An 18,737-nucleotide genomic window follows, 5' to 3' on the forward strand; every position below is an offset into this window, starting at 1 on the left:
GCCGGCCAGAGCGGAGGGGAGCGCCGATCGCCGGGGAAACGGCAAGAAGGTGAGTGGATCCTCTTCCAACACCCCCCCCCCCACCACCACCTCATCAGTAACAAGGATCACTACGATCCGCCAGCTCGTTATCATGTCAGCTGTCATATGACAGCTTAATCTCCCCTAAATCCTACACCTCATCAGGCTAGAACAGCCACAAGTGCGGCGTAGGATTTACTATCATTGGTCCCCAAAAGGTTAAAGCAGGATTGTCAGCCACAAAATCAAATTCCATTTACCTACTGCTCTGTGGTTTATTATGTAGTCTACATGTGCAATGCATTGCAAGCATTCCAATATAATCATAAATGTTTCTGCTGTAATGAATCTTATCTTAGTCAGCCTGGCTCTATTCTGGTATGCTGCCGGGGACAGGGAAGCTTGTTATCTTCCTTCCCACATTCCTGCTCCTCACTGATTGGCTGAGGGAAGTTCAGTGTGACAAGCTGAGAAGCCTATTTCTGCAGAACCTGTTGAATTATGATCTATGCTGTACTCACATGTGTTTACAAAGCAAGCTAGATATGATAATAAAAGAGTAAGGTAGGAAATTACATCAGGATTGGATTGGCTTCAGTCAGAGGCAGTAAATATGGAAAATGCCTGGAATTGCTCTATCTTTATTTACTATATAAGATTCAATGAAACCAAAACATGGACAGTACAATACATAGGTTATTTAAACAGAACAAGTTTTTATCTACTTGTGTATGTGTTTTTTTTCCTGGGATAATATGGCTGTCCCTGCTGCTTTCACTGCAGGAAAGAGTGATCTCCCAGCTAAGTGGGCCCAACACAACACTCTGCCCTTGGTTATACAGAACTGCTGCGATCCTCCGGACATGACCGCCCTATTTCTTTGGCAGATGGAAGCGTATTTAATTTTTCAATACATTTTGTGACTAAACGGGGGATTGATCTATGGCATCATTTGTTAATCCCCACAGTTCCATCTGTTTAAGCGGGAGCGGGTCTGTAATGGCCGGTCAGATGAACGCTCGCCTCACGCCGCCAGAACGGCAGATAAATGGACGTCTCTAATAAGGCGTTTTACCATAATTGTCCCATCATCTATATTTAGTAGCACTTTACTACAAAGGCGCCGGCGCCGCACGAGAATTACGTCCCGCTCTGTATTCATCATGCCGCCGTTTTCCTCGCACTTTAACGATTAAACATGATGTCTTTGAAGATGATGGGGAGCTCTTTTAATAGGATTCCTCCATCAAAGAAGACAATTCCGCTCTTGATGGCCGCCCGCTGCCGGGTGTCATACTGGCATTCATCTTCAGGACCCGGCCGCCCAGCAGCTGCCAGCGTCCGTATCTACTGCAGCGGATCTCACTGTATAGTGCACATTCACAACACAAATTTATACAGCTTGAAAATGGACCAAGGGAAGGAAGCCTGGGTGGGATTCTATTGGTCTATTTTCAAGCTGCATAAAGAAATGTGGGCAACACCGTGGCGAAGAGGATAGCACTTATTGGCTCCCCTTAAATTTGGCCTAGACTACAATGGACATTTGACTGTGGTAGGATTAGATTGTGAGCTCCTCTGAGGACAGTCAGTGACATGACTATGTACTCTGTAAACTGCTGCAGGAGATGTCAGTGCTCTATAAATACATAATAATAATATGATAGGACATTAGACTATGACTATGGTAGGATTAGAGTGTGAGCTCCTCTGAGGATAGTCAGTGACATGACTATGTACTCTGTAACATGCTACAGAAGATGTCAGTGCTATATAAATACATAATAATAATATGATAGGACATTAGACTATGACTATGGTAGGATTAGAGTGTGAGCTCCTCTGAGGACAGTCAGTGACATGACTATGTACTCTGTAAAGTGCTGCAGAAGATATCAGTGCTCTATAAATACATAATAATATTATGGTAGGACATTACACTATGACTATGATAGGATTAGAGTGTGAGCTCCTCTGAGGACAGTCAGTGACATGACTATGTACTCTGTAAAGTGCTGCAGAAGATGTCAGTGCTATAGAAATACACAATAATAATATGGTAGGACATTAGACTATGACTATGGTAGGATTAGATTGTGAGCTCCTCTGAGGACAGTCAGTGACATGACTATGTACTCTGTAAAGTGCTGCAGAAGATGTCAGTGCTATAGAAATACACAATAATAATATGGTACATTAGACTAGGACTATGGAAGGATTAGATTGTGAGCTTCTCTGAGGACAGTCAGTAACATGATTGACTATGTACTCTGTAGTGCTATATAATAGTGCTATATAATATTAATAATCCTGCATCAGCTTGGAATTCTTTGCATCTCATTGACCAACCTTAACCTTACAGCCCGCAAGTTGTTTTCACCTTATGGACAAGAGGAATTTTCACATTTCAGTACTTCATTCCCCAATAACTTTATTACTACTGATCACCTTGGTTTTTTTTTCACCACCAATTATGCTTTCTTCGGGTGGTACATTATGCTAAGTATTAATTTATTATAAATGTATTTTAATGGGTATCATAAAAAAAGAATGGGGAAAAAATAATTATTTCTCAGTTTTTGGCCATTATAGTTTTAAAATAAAGTGTAAAGCTGTGGATAAAAGACACACATTTTATTTTCCTATGTGTCCCAGTTATTTCAACGTTTAAATTGTATCCCTATCACAATGTATGGTGACAATAGTTTTACATCCATCACTAATTTTAAGCACATAATATAATATTAATATATCACATTGACTTACATATAAAGAAAATGTATTCCCTAATGTCTGTAGGTGTAATTTTACTATTTGGCCACAAGGGCCTCAATTCACTAAGCATTATCAAACACTTTATCGAACGTTTGATAATTTATCTCATGGGAAAAATCTAATTTTGAATTCACTAAGGTGTTATAGATTTAATGAACGTTTTATCGATAAAACATTCGATAAATATACAGTGGCTTGCAAAAGTATTTGGCCCCCTTGAAGTTTTCCACATTTTGTCACATTACTGCCACAAACATGAAACAATGTTATTGGAATTCCACGTGAAAGACCAATACAAAGTGGTGTACACATGAGAAGTGAAACGAAATTCATACATGATTCCAAAAATTTTTTACAAATCAATAACTGCAAAGTGGGGTGTGCGTAATTATTCAGCCCCCTGGGTCAATACTTTGTAGAACCACCTTTTGCTGCAATTACAGCTGCCAGTCTTTTAGGGTATGTCTCTACCAGCTTTGCACATCTAGATACTGAAATCCTTGCCCATTCTTCTTTGCAAAACATCTCCAGCTCAGTCAGATTAAATGGATGGCGTTTGTGAACAGCAGTTTTCAGATCTTGCCACAGATTCTCGATTGGATTTAGATCTGGACTTTGACTGGGCCATTCTAACACATGGAAATGTTTTTGTTTTAAACCATTCCATTGTTGCCCTGGCTTTATCTTTAGGGTCGATGTCCTGCTGGAAGGTGAACCTCCGCTCCAGTCTCAAGTCTTTTGCAGACTCCAAGAGGTTTTCTTTAAAGATTGCCCTGTATTTGGCTCCATCCATCTTCCCATCAACTTTGACCAGCTTCCCTGTCCCTGCTGAAGAGAAGCAACCCCAGAGCATGATGCTGCCACTACCATATTTGACAGTGGGGATGGTGTGTTCTTAGTGATGTGCAGTGTTAGTTTTCTGCCAAACATAGCGTTTTGCATTTTGGCCAAAAAGTTCAATTTTGGTCTCATCTGACCAGAGCACCTTCTTCCACATGTTTGCTGTGTTCCCCACATGGCTTGTGGCAAACTGCAAACGGGACTTCTTTCTTCTTGTCACTCTTCCATAAGAGCCAACTTTGTGCAGTGCATGACTAATAGTTGTCCTATGGACAGATTCCCCCACCTGAGCTGTAGATCTCTGCAGTTCGTCCAGAGTCACCATGGGCCTCTTGACTGCATTTCTGATCAGCGCTCTCCTTGTTCGGCCTGTGAGTTTGAGTACACAGCCTTGCCTTGGTAGGTTTACAGTTGTGTCATACTCCTTCCATTTCGGAATGATCGCTTGAACAGTGCTCCGTGGGATGTTTAAGGTTTTGGAAATCATTTTGTAGCCTAAGCCTGCTTTAAATTTCTCAATAACGTTATCCCTGACCTGTCTGGTGTGTTCTTTGGACTTCATGGTGTTGTTGCTCCCAATATTCTCTTAGACAACCTCTGAGGCAGTCACAGAGCAGCTGTATTTGTACTGACATTAGATTAAACACAGGTGCACTCTATTTAGTCATTAGCACTCATCAGGCAACGTCTATGGGCAACTGAATGCACTCAGACCAAAGGGGGCTGAATAATTACGCACACCCCACTTTGCAGTTATTTATTTGTAAAAAATGTTTGGAATCATGTATGATTTTCGTTCCATTTCTCACGTGTACACCACTTTGTGTTGGTCTTTCACGTGGAATTCCAATAAAATTGATTCATGTTTGTGGCAGTAATGTGACAAAATGTGGAAAACTTCAAGGGGGCCGAATACTTTTGCAAGCCACTGTATAACACCTTAGTGAATTCAAAATTAGATTTTACCCATGAGATAAATTATCAAACGTTTGATAAAGTGTTTGATAAAGCTTAGTGAATTGAGGTCAATATGTCCTAGCGCATTATTTTCTATTGCGTACAAGTAATGCATGGCTGTTTTACTTCGAAAGTGACACAGGCATCTCATTGATGCTGGCGATCATGTTAACCTGGAGGGAAGATGAATGAATGGGAATAAAGTTCCCATTTATTAATCTAAGGATCGGCAACGAAAACTGCGGGAACAAGCGAGCGGGAGGGAGCGTAGCAGCACAATCACTCCTACAACTGAGAATGATCACTGTGATGTCAGTGGAAGGAGATGCTGCTTGCTTTTTTGGTATTTGGAAACAGCTGTAAACAGCTATTTCCCACGATGCAACGAGGTTCACCGACAGGAAACTGCCAGGACCATGGTCTTCATAGTTTCCTGTGGGAGGGGTTTCACCACAATATCAGCCATACAGAGACCCCTGATGATCTGTTTGTGAAAAGGAATAGATTTCTCATGGGAAAGGGGGTATCAGCTACTGAATGGTATGAAGTTCAATTCTTGGTCACAGTTTTTCTTTAACCTAACTAGATACAGGGGCGTAATTACAGGGCAGCAACCCCTGCGGCTGCAGGGGGGCCCAGAGCAGTAAGGGGGCCCCAACTACTAACCCTCCCTCTGATAAAGGGCTCCATCCTTCGGATCAGGTGTGTTTTGTGGCATGTTATGGGTGGGAAGATCATGATGGCCACACTTGTGTTATGACCCTTGTGAGATGGGACTCCAGGCTGTAAGGGTCACAAGGGGTTGGCAAATTAAAGGGTGTAAACATTGGGGAGCCCATCAAAGTTTTGCTGGGGGGGGGGGCTATGATCTATAGTTACGCCCCTGAACTAGAATATGGTCGGGAACTCCAGCATCCATGAAAATGCCTGTCAGGGATCTGCACCCGGGACTGCAGCGCCGCAAGGCGTCAGTGCGCACTTTGTTCGCTGCCGTGCTGCCCAGACCTGGCAGGTAAAACGGGACGATGGGAGGGTTTGTCGAGGCTTCTTTGTTAACCGTTTCATCGCTTCTGCGTGAGCGACCCCAGCCGTGCATCAAAGCGGAGAGGAGGACGGCGAGCTGCTGAGCAAGAGAATTTCACAGACACGCTTCATTCTGGATCTGCATAGAATTAATCCCTCCTGTAATCCGCCCTGGATGGAGTTATTTATAGATGCTTCAAAGGGATAGAGAAGGTTCCACATGGCAGCGGGAGATAAACCTCGGCCTACCACCGGGGGGCAGGATGGAGTGCAGCGCAGAGGAGGGGGCTGATGGGGGGGGGGGGGGGGGGGGGGGAGTGTTAGGCTGTAGACAAGGAGTCAAGGGCTCTCTTCAAACTCAACAATAAGGACTTGCAGTGTCATCACCTTATCACAAAACATGGCACACTCAGCAACGCATAACAGTCAAAAATAAAAATATTTAGGTCACCTTTAACCACTTCCGTACCAGCAGTCTCTGGCCCCTTAAAGAGTAACTGTCAGGCTGCAGAAGCTAATTTAAACCTCTATTCTCCTGTGTTAAACAGTTTAGAAGGAAGCCAGAAAGCCATTAGTGAAGATAAAAATCTCTCTTACCTTTGATGTGTGCTTATCAGAAAAGCTAATTTGACCCAAGAGGACGCAAGCCGCATACTATACTGCAAAGCATTCTGGGGCCCTCCCCTCAGCTGCTAATGAGACGTTACAGCAGCTTCTAATCAGTCCAGCGCGTAGCACTGATAAATCCCCGGGCAGAGTACACTGCAAGAGTCAGCTATTGTTCCTAGCCACATGGCTCATTAATATTCACTGCACACTGTGTTATTCAGTACGAGTGATCAGGAAGCAGGCAGGACATGATGACACATTTGACAGAAAAACATGGAGCCTGCCATGAGCTGTCAGGAGCATCTATCTCTGCATATACTATATACAAATTCTGTGAAATCCAAACGTGGACAGTGAAATGCATATGTAATGTAAGTACAGCCAATATTTAGCTACTGATATATGTGTTTATTTTCTCTGAGACCTTATACCTAACAGCTCCTCTTTAAAGGGAAGGTCCAAGCAAAAAAAAAAAAATGAGATTCACTTACCTGGGGCTTCTACCAGCCCCATGCAGCCATCCTGTGCCCTCGTAGTCACTCACTGCTGCTCCAGTCCCCCGCTGGCAGCTTGCTGACCTCGGAGGTCAGGGCCAAATTGCGTACATTTTTACACATTCCCGCTAGTGCAGGAACATTAACACATACATTTTTACGCGTTAGTGGTGAAACGCGTACATTTTTGTTCCTGCACTAGCTGGAATGCGTAAAAATGTATGCAATGCGGCCCTGACCTCCGAGGTCAGAAAGCTGCCAGCGGGGAACTGGAGCAGCAGTGAGTGACTACGAGGGCACAGGATGGCTACATGGGGCTGGTAGAAGCCCCAGGTAAGTGAATCTCATTTTTTTTTTGCTTGAACCTTCCCTTTAAGGACCAGAGACTGCTGGTACCAAAAACCGCAGCATACCGATGATATCACCGCACATTTGCGATAATTCAGGTTGGAGTGAGCTTGAGATGTCTCCCAGGCACCACTGCTGAATATATGCAAATTAACCATTGTACCCTTAGAAGCTAAACACACCTCCAGAACCGCTGGAATGCAAGGATGTGTCAGCTTGCTAATTTTATGGCTCTGTACAAATTAACAAGCTGACACATCATTGCATTCCAGCGGTTCTGGAGGTGTGTTTAGCTTCTAAGGGCAACAATGGTTAATTTGCATATATTCAGTAGTGATGCACTGGGAGACATCTCAAGCTCACTCCAACCTGAATTATCACAAATTCTTTCTGTTTTAAGAAAGCAAACTCTTGTTTTCCGTGGTTCTGTAACAATCAGAAATATTATAGCAATCTTTGGATTAAATGGCACCTAGTGTAAAAGGGGTCTTGAAGAGATCCTGAAGTGAGAGGCATATGGACGATGCCATGTTTATTTCCTTTTAAACAATACCAGTAACCTGGCAGTCCTGTACGGGAGCAGCGGCTGGGCTGAAGAGCAATGGCTTAATATTTGGTACGGTTTTCCTTCTCTCATGTACATACTGCTGTATGAGTGCTCTCTCTCTCCTTCATGACTGACTTTGTTCTTCTTTCTTTAGCTTCTGTTAGGAGCTTTGTCACAGCATTCCTACACCTCACCACTGGGAGGTCATGGGCAATGCCATGCTAATCATTCTTATTTGGTGCAAAGAGGTCTTCAGGCCAGTTCTGCTCTAGCGTGCGTATGGAGGTCCCCTTCCCCTCTGCGATACTTTGTAGAAGGATCTGGACTGCCGGATCATCTGGTCTGAGTGCTGGCTGAATCCATTGTTCTCCCCTATTACCCCTCCCACTCTGCTGTGCACCAGAGTTATCACTCCTATCCCCTCCATAGCAACACTCCCCTCCATAGCAACACTCCCCTCCTTTCCATAGCAACACTCCTCTCCCTTCCATAGCAACACTCCTCTCCCCTCCATAGCAACACTCCCCTCCCTTCCATGCCATCACTCCTCTCCCCTCCATAGCAACACTACTCTCCCTTCCATAGCAACACTCCTCTCCCCTCCATAGCAACACTCCCCTCCCTTCCATGCCATTACTCCTCTCCTCTCTATAGCAACACTACTCTCCCTTTCATAGCAACACTCCTCTCCCCTCCATAGCAACACTCCCCTCCCTTCCATGCCATCACTCTTCTCCCCTCCATAGCAACACTCCTCTCCCTTCCATAGCAACACTCCTCTCCCCTCCATAGCAACACTCCTCTCCCTTCCATAGCAACACTCCTCTCCCCTCCATAGCAACACTCCCCTCCCTTCCATGCCATCACTCCTCTCCCCTCCATAGCAACACTACTCTCCCTTCCATAGCAACACTACTCTCCCTTCCATAGCAACACTCCCCTCCCTTCCATGCCATCACTCCTCTCCCCTCCATAGCAACACTCCTCTCCCTTCCATAGCAACACTCCTCTCCCCTCCATAGCAACACTCCCCTCCCTTCCATGCCATCACTCTTCTCCCCTCCATAGCAACACTCCTCTCCCTTCCATAGCAACACTCCTCTCCCCTCCATAGCAACACTCCCCTCCCTTCCATGCCATCACTCCTCTCCCCTCCATAGCAACACTACTCTCCCTTCCATAGCAACACTCCTCTCCCCTCCATAGCAACACTCCCCTCCCTTCAATGCCATCACTCCTCTCCCCGCCATAGCAACACTACTCTCCCTTCCATAGCAACACTCCTCTCCCCTCCATAACAACACTCCCCTCCCTTCCATGCCATCACTCTTCTCCCCTCCATAGCAACACTCCTCTCCCTTCCATAGCAACACTCCTCTCCCCTCCATAGCAACACTCCCCTCCCTTCCATGCCATCACTCCTCTCCCCTCCATAGCAACACTACTCTCCCTTCCATAGCAACACTCCTCTCCCCTCCATAGCAACACTCCCCTCCCTTCAATGCCATCACTCCTCTCCCCGCCATAGCAACACTACTCTCCCTTCCATAGCAACACTCCTCTCCCCTCCATAGCAACACTCCCCTCCCTTCCATGCCATCACTCATCTCCCCTCCATAGCAACACTCCTCTCCCTTCCATAGCAACACTCCTCTCCCCTCCATAGCAACACTCCCCTCCCTTCCATGCCATCACTCTTCTCCCCTCCATAGCAACACTCCTCTCCCTTCCATAGCAACACTCCTCTCCCCTCCATAGCAACACTCCTCTCCCTTCCATAGCAACACTCCCCTCCCTTCCATGCCATCACTCCTCTCCCCTCCGTAGCAACACTACTCTCCCTTCCATAGCAACACTACTCCCCCTTCCAAAGCAACACTCCCCTCCCTTCCATGCCATCACTCCTCTCCCCTCCATAGCAACACTCCTCTCCCTTCCATAGCAACACTCCTCTCCCCTCCATAGCAACACTCCTCTCCCTTCCATAGCAACACTCCTCTCCCCTCCATAGCAACACTCCCTTCCATGCCATCACTCATCTCCCCTCCATAGCAACACTCCTCTCCCTTCCATAGCAACACTCCTCTCCCCTCCATAGCAACACTCCCCTCCCTTCCATGCCATCACTCTTCTCCCCTCCATAGCAACACTCCTCTCCCTTCCATAGCAACACTCCTCTCCCTTCCATAGCAACACTCCTCTCCCCTCCATAGCAACACTCCCCTCCCTTCCATGCCATCACTCTTCTCCCCTCCATAGCAACACTCCTCTCCCTTCCATAGCAACACTCCTCTCCCCTCCATAGCAACACTCCTCTCCCTTCCATAGCAACACTCCCCTCCCTTCCATGCCATCACTCCTCTCCCCTCCGTAGCAACACTACTCTCCCTTCCATAGCAACACTACTCCCCCTTCCATAGCAACACTCCCCTCCCTTCCATGCCATCACTCCTCTCCCCTCCATAGCAACACTCCTCTCCCTTCCATAGCAACACTCCTCTCCCCTCCATAGCAACACTCCTCTCCCTTCCATAGCAACACTCCTCTCCCCTCCATAGCAACACTCCCCTCCCTTCCATGCCATCACTCCTCTCCCCTCCATAGCAACACTACTCTCCCTTCCATAGCAACACTCCTCTCCCCTCCATAGCAACACTCCCCTCCCTTCCATGCCATCACTCCTCTCCCCTCCATAGCAACACTCCTCTCCCTTCCATAGCAACACTCCTCTCCCCTCCATAGCAACACTCCCTTCCATGCCATCACTCATCTCCCCTCCATAGCAACACTCCTCTCCCTTCCATAGCAACACTCCTCTCCCCTCCATAGCAACACTCCCCTCCCTTCCATGCCATCACTCTTCTCCCCTCCATAGCAACACTCCTCTCCCTTCCATAGCAACACTCCTCTCCCCTCCATAGCAACACTCCTCTCCCTTCCATAGCAACACTCCTCTCCCCTCCATCGCAACACTCCCCTCCCTTCCATGCCATCACTCCTCTCCCCTCCATAGCAACACTACTCTCCCTTCCATAGCAACACTACTCTCCCTTCCATAGCAACACTCCCCTCCCTTCCATGCCATCACTCCTCTCCCCTCCATAGCAACACTCCTCTCCCTTCCATAGCAACACTCCTCTCCCCTCCATAGCAACACTCCCCTCCCTTCCATGCCATCACTCTTCTCCCCTCCATAGCAACACTCCTCTCCCTTCCATAGCAACACTCCTCTCCCCTCCATAGCAACACTCCCCTCCCTTCCATGCCATCACTCTTCTCCCCTCCATAGCAACACTCCTCTCCCCTCCATAGCAACACTCCCCTCCCTTCCATGCCATCATTCCTCTCCCCTCCATAGCAATGGAACACCGTTCTGTACAGAACTGGACCCCAAACTGTCACCCGAGGGATCAAGTCTGCCATCCAGGCTACATTACATAATTATCAAATTAAAGCACTAACATATTATGCAGTGCTGTACAATAGATATGGGAGACATTACAAACAGTAAACAATGTTACACAGGGACATTATAATGGTACGCAAAACAGTGATGTAACAATGTAGGGATAAGTATAGCAGACAAGTCACTGAGTCCACATGGTGGCGGAGAAAAGCACATGGGGAAGAGGGCCCTGCCAAATAGGCTTACAATCTAAGGTGTGGAGGAGAGAGACACACAAGTGGGGAGTGTATGTCCAAGGGAGGGGGTGGCACTATGAAGATGGCGGGTAAGCAATCCTAAGCAGATGAATCTCTAAAGCCTTCTTGAATGAGTTTAAGGAAGGGGAGAGCCTGATGGGTGGGGGGGGGGGGAGAGGGAGTTCCACAGAGTAGGGGTGGATCTGGAGAAATGCTGGAGCTTCGTGAGGTCACCCACCCACACATGGTGGGTGACAGTTACACCTATGCTCAGAAACCTTCATGCTCCTCGCAGTTCAGGACTCCTTTAACATTCCCTTCAGAGCTCCAGCCTCGCTAAGTTTCAGCACAAAAGCAATCTGAATTCAGAGTGGGTCGTGTCTTCTGGGCCGATGACTGAAGAAGCGTTTACAGAACACAGAACAAGATGGAAAGTCTCCGACACAGGCAACGTGCTGCAGCTGCTCTCCCCAGCATTACGCAGTCTTATCTTGCCTTTCACCGCCCTCTTATAATGAACAGGCAGTGGCTGTATATTGATGAACAAACAGGCATCGCCTGGTATTTCGGAACGCATTGGAAATGTCACCAGACGCATTAGTTTCAGCTCAAGGACACCCTCTGTGATACAGAAAACAGTTATATATTGATTCACTTTTCTAGTTGTTTTAATGACAAAAGTCACTGAATGGTGACAAGTCTGCAGCGGAGTGACAGGAAGTATGTGTACAGAAATTAAAAAACAGAGAGGAGCTTAGCTTGTTCTCGGGCAAGGCGGCCATTCAGCATAGAAACTGGAGTGTGTAGGGCAGTCCCCGACCCTCCCCAGTGCGTTAGTGAGAGATCTCACCTGCCAGATGATCATTTGTCTTGCATGAAAATAAAAAAGTTTCCTTGTGATCCTATGTGCTCCAAAATTCCTATAGAAGCGCACAAAAAACTAAAAAAAAAGTGAACCCCTCCTTCTCCCCTCCTCTGCCCCCCATAGTTATCAAAACACTTGTTTAAAAAAAAAAAGTGGCAGCAAAAAAAAAAAAAGTTACGTTTGGGACTTTTTTTTTTTTACTAAGTATGTCATGAGGGTGTATTAATGATATATTTGCAAATAAGGGCTTGTAATTATTGATAGGGTACAAAAAATCACAAGACAGAAAAATGACAACTGTACTAGGGACAAAATGTAAATGTTGTAATAACAGGGACAAATGGGCAAATGAAATGTGTTGGTTTTGCAGTATATACAGTAGCAATATTTATTTTAGGGGGTGGAATTTGAGAAATAGTGTGTTTTTTTTTTACAATTTTTCCTTTGTTCCACCTTTTAAAAGGCATATAAAATTAAGAAATTACAGAAAACAAATATCACCCGCCAAAAAGCCTTAAAAAAACAAGATATAGATCATTTTGGTGTGATAAGAAGTGATAAAGTTATTGGCGAATGAAAGAGGAGGAGCGCTGAAATATGAAAATTGCTCTGGTGCACAAGGTAAAAAACCCTTAGCGGTGAAGTGGTTAAAAAAAAGCCTTATTAGGTGACAGGAAGCAGAAAGAAACGTGGGCTGCAATTAACATAAATGCCCACTGGATGGCGCATGTGTGTACCTAAAGATGCAAGTTCTAAGGGCCCTTTTCCACCAGCGCGTTTGCGCTGGCTGAATCGCAAAACCGCAAACCGCTAGCGATTTTACAATCGCTACGGTTTGCTTTTTAACATAGGAATCGCGGTAGGTCATTTCCACTACCGCGATTCGCTTTTGTCGGGAACGCGAACGCGCGGCGGAGCGATAATTGCCGCGATTTTGCTATGCAGTGCATAGCATAGCAAAATCGCGGCCGCAAACATCAGGGGAATCGCCGGTTTTGCGATTCAGCAATCGCTAGCGTTCAGCATGAACGCTAGCGATTGCAGGTGGAAAAGGGCCCTAAGGGACAGAAAGAATAGGAAGGTGCATAGAGTGGCTTGGACCAGAACGCAGAATGTTTTATTACACATTTCTGCTGGAAGATCCAACAGTGCACTTATCTCTATGGAACCACTACAGGTACACTTTAACGGTTGAGCTATTTTGAATTAATGCCACGCCAGGGCATATCAGGATAACAGCCGCTCCGGTACAGTTCAGAGAGACATCAAAGCAACCTGGAACAAAGGCGAAAAAAAAAATCCTCTTAAAAAAGCCCATCATCTGCTGGAGAGATAAGCAGATTTATGTGTCCTGGTGACTCGGGACAGAGGTTTGTGGCGGACAGGCGGTGGAAGACGGGGAGGCGTGGCCTGTGAAGGCTGGGACACAATTCGTGCAGTGATCAAATATACCAGAATGATATTTATTAAACTAGATTTACTACAGCAAGGTAATCAGAACCAGATGGTGAAATGTTGCGGCAGCTTAAAGAGACTCTGTAACAAATTTTTCAGCCTTAGTTCTTCTATCCTATAAGTTCCTATGCCTGTTCTAATCTGCTCTGGCTTACTGCAGTCTTTCCTAACTGCACTGTCTCTGTAATAAATCAATGTATCTTTCCTCTGTCCTGTTTGTCGGGCTAAAGCTTGATTGTGTGGAATGTGCAGGGCTGCTTGTGATTGGTAGAAGCGATACACACCCTCTGCAGGCCCCCTGCATACTCTGAATGACTCACACACTATGCTTAGCTGAGCCTATTAGAAGCTGGTTAGTTTGTTTGTAAACACTGCCTAAAACTGTTAATTACAAGCCAGGATTGCAGCAGAGAGTGGCAGAAACAGCACAGAGGGGCACAGGAGAAAATAATGAATAGAATGGTATGCTTTTTATTGTAAGAATATTAGAGTACAGATTCTCTTTAAAGAGAAACTGTAGTAAAAATTGCATAATAAATAGAATTGCTTACTTTTCACAATATTATTTTATAAATGATTTAGTCAGTGTTTGCCTCATTGTAAAATCTTTCCTCTCCCTGATTTACTTTCTGAAATCTATCACAGGGGGTGACAGCTTTAGTTCTGCCAGGTGATCTGTATGGAATGTTCGTTACTGAAAATCCTATGCACAGAGGAAGATACTGCTTGCTTGGCAGTTGGAAAAAGCTGTTATTTTCCATAATGCCATGAGGTTCACAGACAGGAAACCGTCAGGACCTTGGTCATGACATCAGACTCTGGGAGGGGTTCCACCATTATCAGCCATACAGATGTCTCTGATGATTTATTCAAGAAAAGGTAAAGCTTTCTCATGGGAAAGGGGGTATCAGCTACTGATTGGTATGAAGTTCAATCCTTGGTTAAAGATCCTCTTTAAAGCGAACCTCCATACTAAAAATCTACTCAGCAGCACTGAAAAGGCTTTGTGTTTCTTTGATAGTTTCACAGCATCAGAACTTTGTTTTTTTTTACTCAAGCCTCATTTTTAGCTGCACAGAAGCTAAACTCCGCCCTATCAAAGAAATCTGCCCAGGCATTTTTCCCGATGCTTCCCTGTCACCTCCTTTAACCCTTTCACCTCCAAGGGTTTTTAAAAATAATTAACATGTATTTAATATATCTATGGGAAGGTGTATAATAATGTATTTGGATGTGGTTTTACTTTTTGGCCACAAGATGGAGATATAGAGTCAGTGTGTTCTAAAAATAGAAACAGAACCATCTGTTTATATTTGTTTGTATTTGTATACATACACGGACATAGATACTTGTACTGGGGGAGGTGAAAAGATGGCTGCCCCCATGAAATCACAAACATTTGCCAGTTCTTTTAAAACAGAGTGGGTAAGAGATTATATTACCTATCTATCTATTTTAATGAACATAACTAATGTAACTTAATGACAGTATGTTTGTTTAGGCTGAAGTTCCTCTTAAAGATGGCCATACACTTATAGATTTGCAGCAGATTCGACATTCAGATAGATTTCTGTCAGATGCCTGTCAAGTGGAATCTGACAGGAAACTATCTGATGTGTGCCACACACTAGGAACAGATTTCCAATAGATTTTCCAGCATGCACAAGTGTTTTGTTCTACTCACACATGCCCAGTTTGGAGCCGCTCATACACGGATGGGAGCGCAGCCACAGGAAGAAGATGGTCCGGACCAGCAACATGGGACGCAAAGAGGATTTGGGAGGCTTCTGGCCAATCCAAAGGATTCCCACTACTCAGGTAAGTATACAAATGTTAAGCTTTTCTACATGACAGGTTTGTTTTAAGTGAGTAATGCCTTTTACAGCAGTGTCCAGAAGAGAAATAGAATAATAAAGTATATTGTTATACTGCTGTGCAAGAGAACTCTTAAAGGGGACCTGAACTCTTTCACAGGATAGAAGGAAAACAGAGAGAAATGCACCCTGTATGTATTCAGAGAGTTTAGCCTGTCTAATTCCCCCTCATCTGTGACTAATCGCAAGTGTAATTTGATCTCTCAACGGTGTCAGCTCAGGAATCTCAGCAGTCCTTGGCAGAGCAGCTAATCTGTAAACAAGGGATGTTAACCCTATGTCTGCTTCCATGAAAGCATTAAGTAGACACGCTGCAGATTTATTGCAGGATTTGTATCAGCTGTAACAAAGACATGTTTTTCTTTAAAAGCTATTCTGCTGATGCTTATTTTTCGGAGCAGAGAGGGAGTTCTGAGTTCAGGTCTGCTTTAAAGCAAGCCTTTGAGCTTAAAAAAGGCAAACGTTAGATACTTACGTCAGTAGAGGGTAACCTCTGGATGACCCAGAGGCTTCTCTGACGCTCCTGTAGCCTACCGCTCCTCGCCGGGACTCTCTTCTTCTTCCAGGCTGTGCGCCCATCCGTGTAAGACAGACAGCCTGTGCCTAGGCAGTAGCATGGAGGAAAATACCTGTATGAGCGGTAGCTCTGTGCTATTGCGCAGGCCTTTGTACACCAGAGCAGTGCTTGTACACAGAAGGCAGCGTGACCGCGCAAATCTCTACAACAAGGGCTGGTGCCAGGTTCAGCGGGTGCCAGTGTTGGAACGGCGAGCACCTGATCAAAGTAAACTGCACACTTTTGGGGGGCGTTTAGCTTTAGGAGAATTTACGTAAAATAAATCATACAACTCTGTTTCGTAATGACAGGTATACTTTAAATTACAAAGCGGCATGCTGATGAAATTATAAACAGTATATTATACTGTATTTGTACAGAAACACAATATTTCCCTTTAAGGGGAACCTGAACTGAGTCATATTACTGTATTTAAAATAAACACATGATGTAGCGGCAAATGAGTATTACATACTTACCTCGCCGTCAGTTCCTCTCAGAAGATCACCATATTCTTCTAACAACTAGTCCTTCCAGTTCTGACAAGATTTTGTCAGAACTGAAATATATCAGTTACTGCCAGTTATAACTGAAAGCACAAATGTTGAGCAAGGGAATGTCCATGTTTCCCTATGGCACAAGTGGGTGGTATTACAGTTGAACAGTGTGCTGATCAGGAAGCTGTTATGGTGTAATGGCCATTTTCAAAATGGAGGATAGAGAATTCCATTGATCACAGTGGATAGACAGGATGCAGGAGAGGAGAAAGAGATTGATGAGTAGACTACAAGGGAGGTAAGTATGGCTTGTGTATGGTTATTTTCACTTTTATTTTTCAGTTCAGGTTTGCTTTAAAGAAAATACAGCTTGGAACGCTCGTTGGCGTTTGCCATCAGAAGCGATCCACATCTTTTGTAGAAAGAAAAAACAACATAAAACTGGCACAAGGCTTGGCCAGGCTGGCTACAGAGAAGAGATGCCGCACACTATTGGGCCTTGTAAACTGGGAATAATTGTGACATGACGGTGGAGGCGAGGGGGGGGGGGGGGCAATGCGAGGGGGGACATTGCTGGCCATAATGGAGTGAAATAGCCGGACGCCTACGCAGGCTGACTGAGGAGGAAGAGAAAGCTGCCTACATCTGGAGCCGAGACAATGCCCATTACCCAGACAAAGAGCGCAAATCACAGTCATCTGCATAACAAGAGCCTGGCATCTACATTACAATCCTGCAGCAGAGAAAAGATCAGCTATGAAGACTGTGCCCCCCTCCCCCAACTACCCTGATAAAAGGGGAACATTTTCAGAATCATCCATAGCGTCAAAGGACAACTGACGTGAGAGGTATATGGAGGCTGCCATATTTATTTCCTTTTAAGCAATACCAGTTGCCTGGCTATCCTGCTGATTCTCTGCCTCTAATACTTTTATCTACAGACTCTGAACAAGCATACAGATCACATGTTTCTGACTGCAGTCTAACAAGATAAGCCTCAGGGCTGGAAGCCACTAGAGCGATTTTTTGAGCATTTTGGGAGGTCTTCAAAACACTAGCAATTTCCCTAAATGCTCAGCTAATGTTAATGGCTGGGCCAAATTCCACTGGAGCGATTGCGATTACCAAAATCGCTAAGGCAGGACATGCAGCATTTTTGAGCGTTAGCGTTTTGCGTTAGCGTTTCTGCAATGTAAAGTATATAAACGCTGGTGTAATCGCTCGTCAAAACCTACAGAGAGCGATTTGCTAGCGTTTTTAAATTACTGCACACTGAAAAAAAATGAAAATTAACACAACAATTAACACAATCGCTGCAAAAAGTTTACACTTTTTAAAATTGCTACCAAAATCGCCAGAAAACGCTCTCTAAATCGCTTACAAAACGCTCATTAAAAACACTAGCGATTGCGATAGCGATTTGTAGTGGGTTCCAGGCCTCAGCCATCTTTTACACTGGTGCAGTCATAGCTATAACTAAGGAGCAAATGTTAAGGGACCACTATCGCGAAAAAAGTAGGCAGTTAAAATCTGACAGAAACAACAAGTTTTGGGCCAGTCCATCTCCTCATGGGGGATTCTCAGGATTTTGTTTGTTTTCAACAGCATTTCCTGAACAGCAGTTTAACTGCCAAAATAGTAAGATACCAGCCGGCCTCCCTACTCACTTGCACACTATTTTGTCAGTAAGACTTTGCAACTGCTGTTCAGGAAATGCTGTTGAAAACAAAGAAAACCCTGAGAACCCCCCATGAGGAGATGTCGGTTCTGTCAGATTTTAACTGCCTACTTTTTTCGCAATAGTGGTCCTTTAAAGAGGACCTCCAGTGAAAATAATGTAATTTAAAAAAGTGCTTAATTTTTACAATAATTATGTATAAATGATTTAGTCAGTGTTATCCCATTGTACAATCTTTCCTCTTCCTGATTTACATTCTGACATTTACCACATGGTGACATTTTTACTGCTGGCAGGTGATATCAGTGGAAGGAGATGCTGCTTGCTTTTTTGGCAGTTGGACCCAGGTGTAGACAGCTGTTTATTTCCCACAATGCAACGAGGTTCCCAGACAGGAAACTGTCAGGACCATGGTCTGACATCACACTGTGGTAGGGGTTTCAACACAATATCAGCCATACAGAGCCCCCTGATGATTTGTGAAAAGGAGAAGATTTTTAATGGGAAAGGGGGTATCAGCTACTGATTGGGATGAAGTTCAATCCTTGGTTATGGT

At 44.9% G+C, this 18,737-nt stretch overlaps 1 protein-coding gene across 8 annotated transcripts in view; it reads right to left on the reverse strand.

Moving 5' to 3' along the window:
- LOC137541584 (sterile alpha motif domain-containing protein 10-like) overlaps positions 1-18,737 on the reverse strand; it is a 597,983-nt gene that overhangs the window by 225,241 nt on the left and 354,005 nt on the right. The gene's annotated exons all lie outside the window — the stretch shown is intronic.

This window comes from Hyperolius riggenbachi, chromosome 12, assembly GCF_040937935.1.
Source record: "Hyperolius riggenbachi isolate aHypRig1 chromosome 12, aHypRig1.pri, whole genome shotgun sequence".
In the NCBI taxonomy this organism is placed as follows: domain Eukaryota; kingdom Metazoa; phylum Chordata; class Amphibia; order Anura; family Hyperoliidae; genus Hyperolius; species Hyperolius riggenbachi.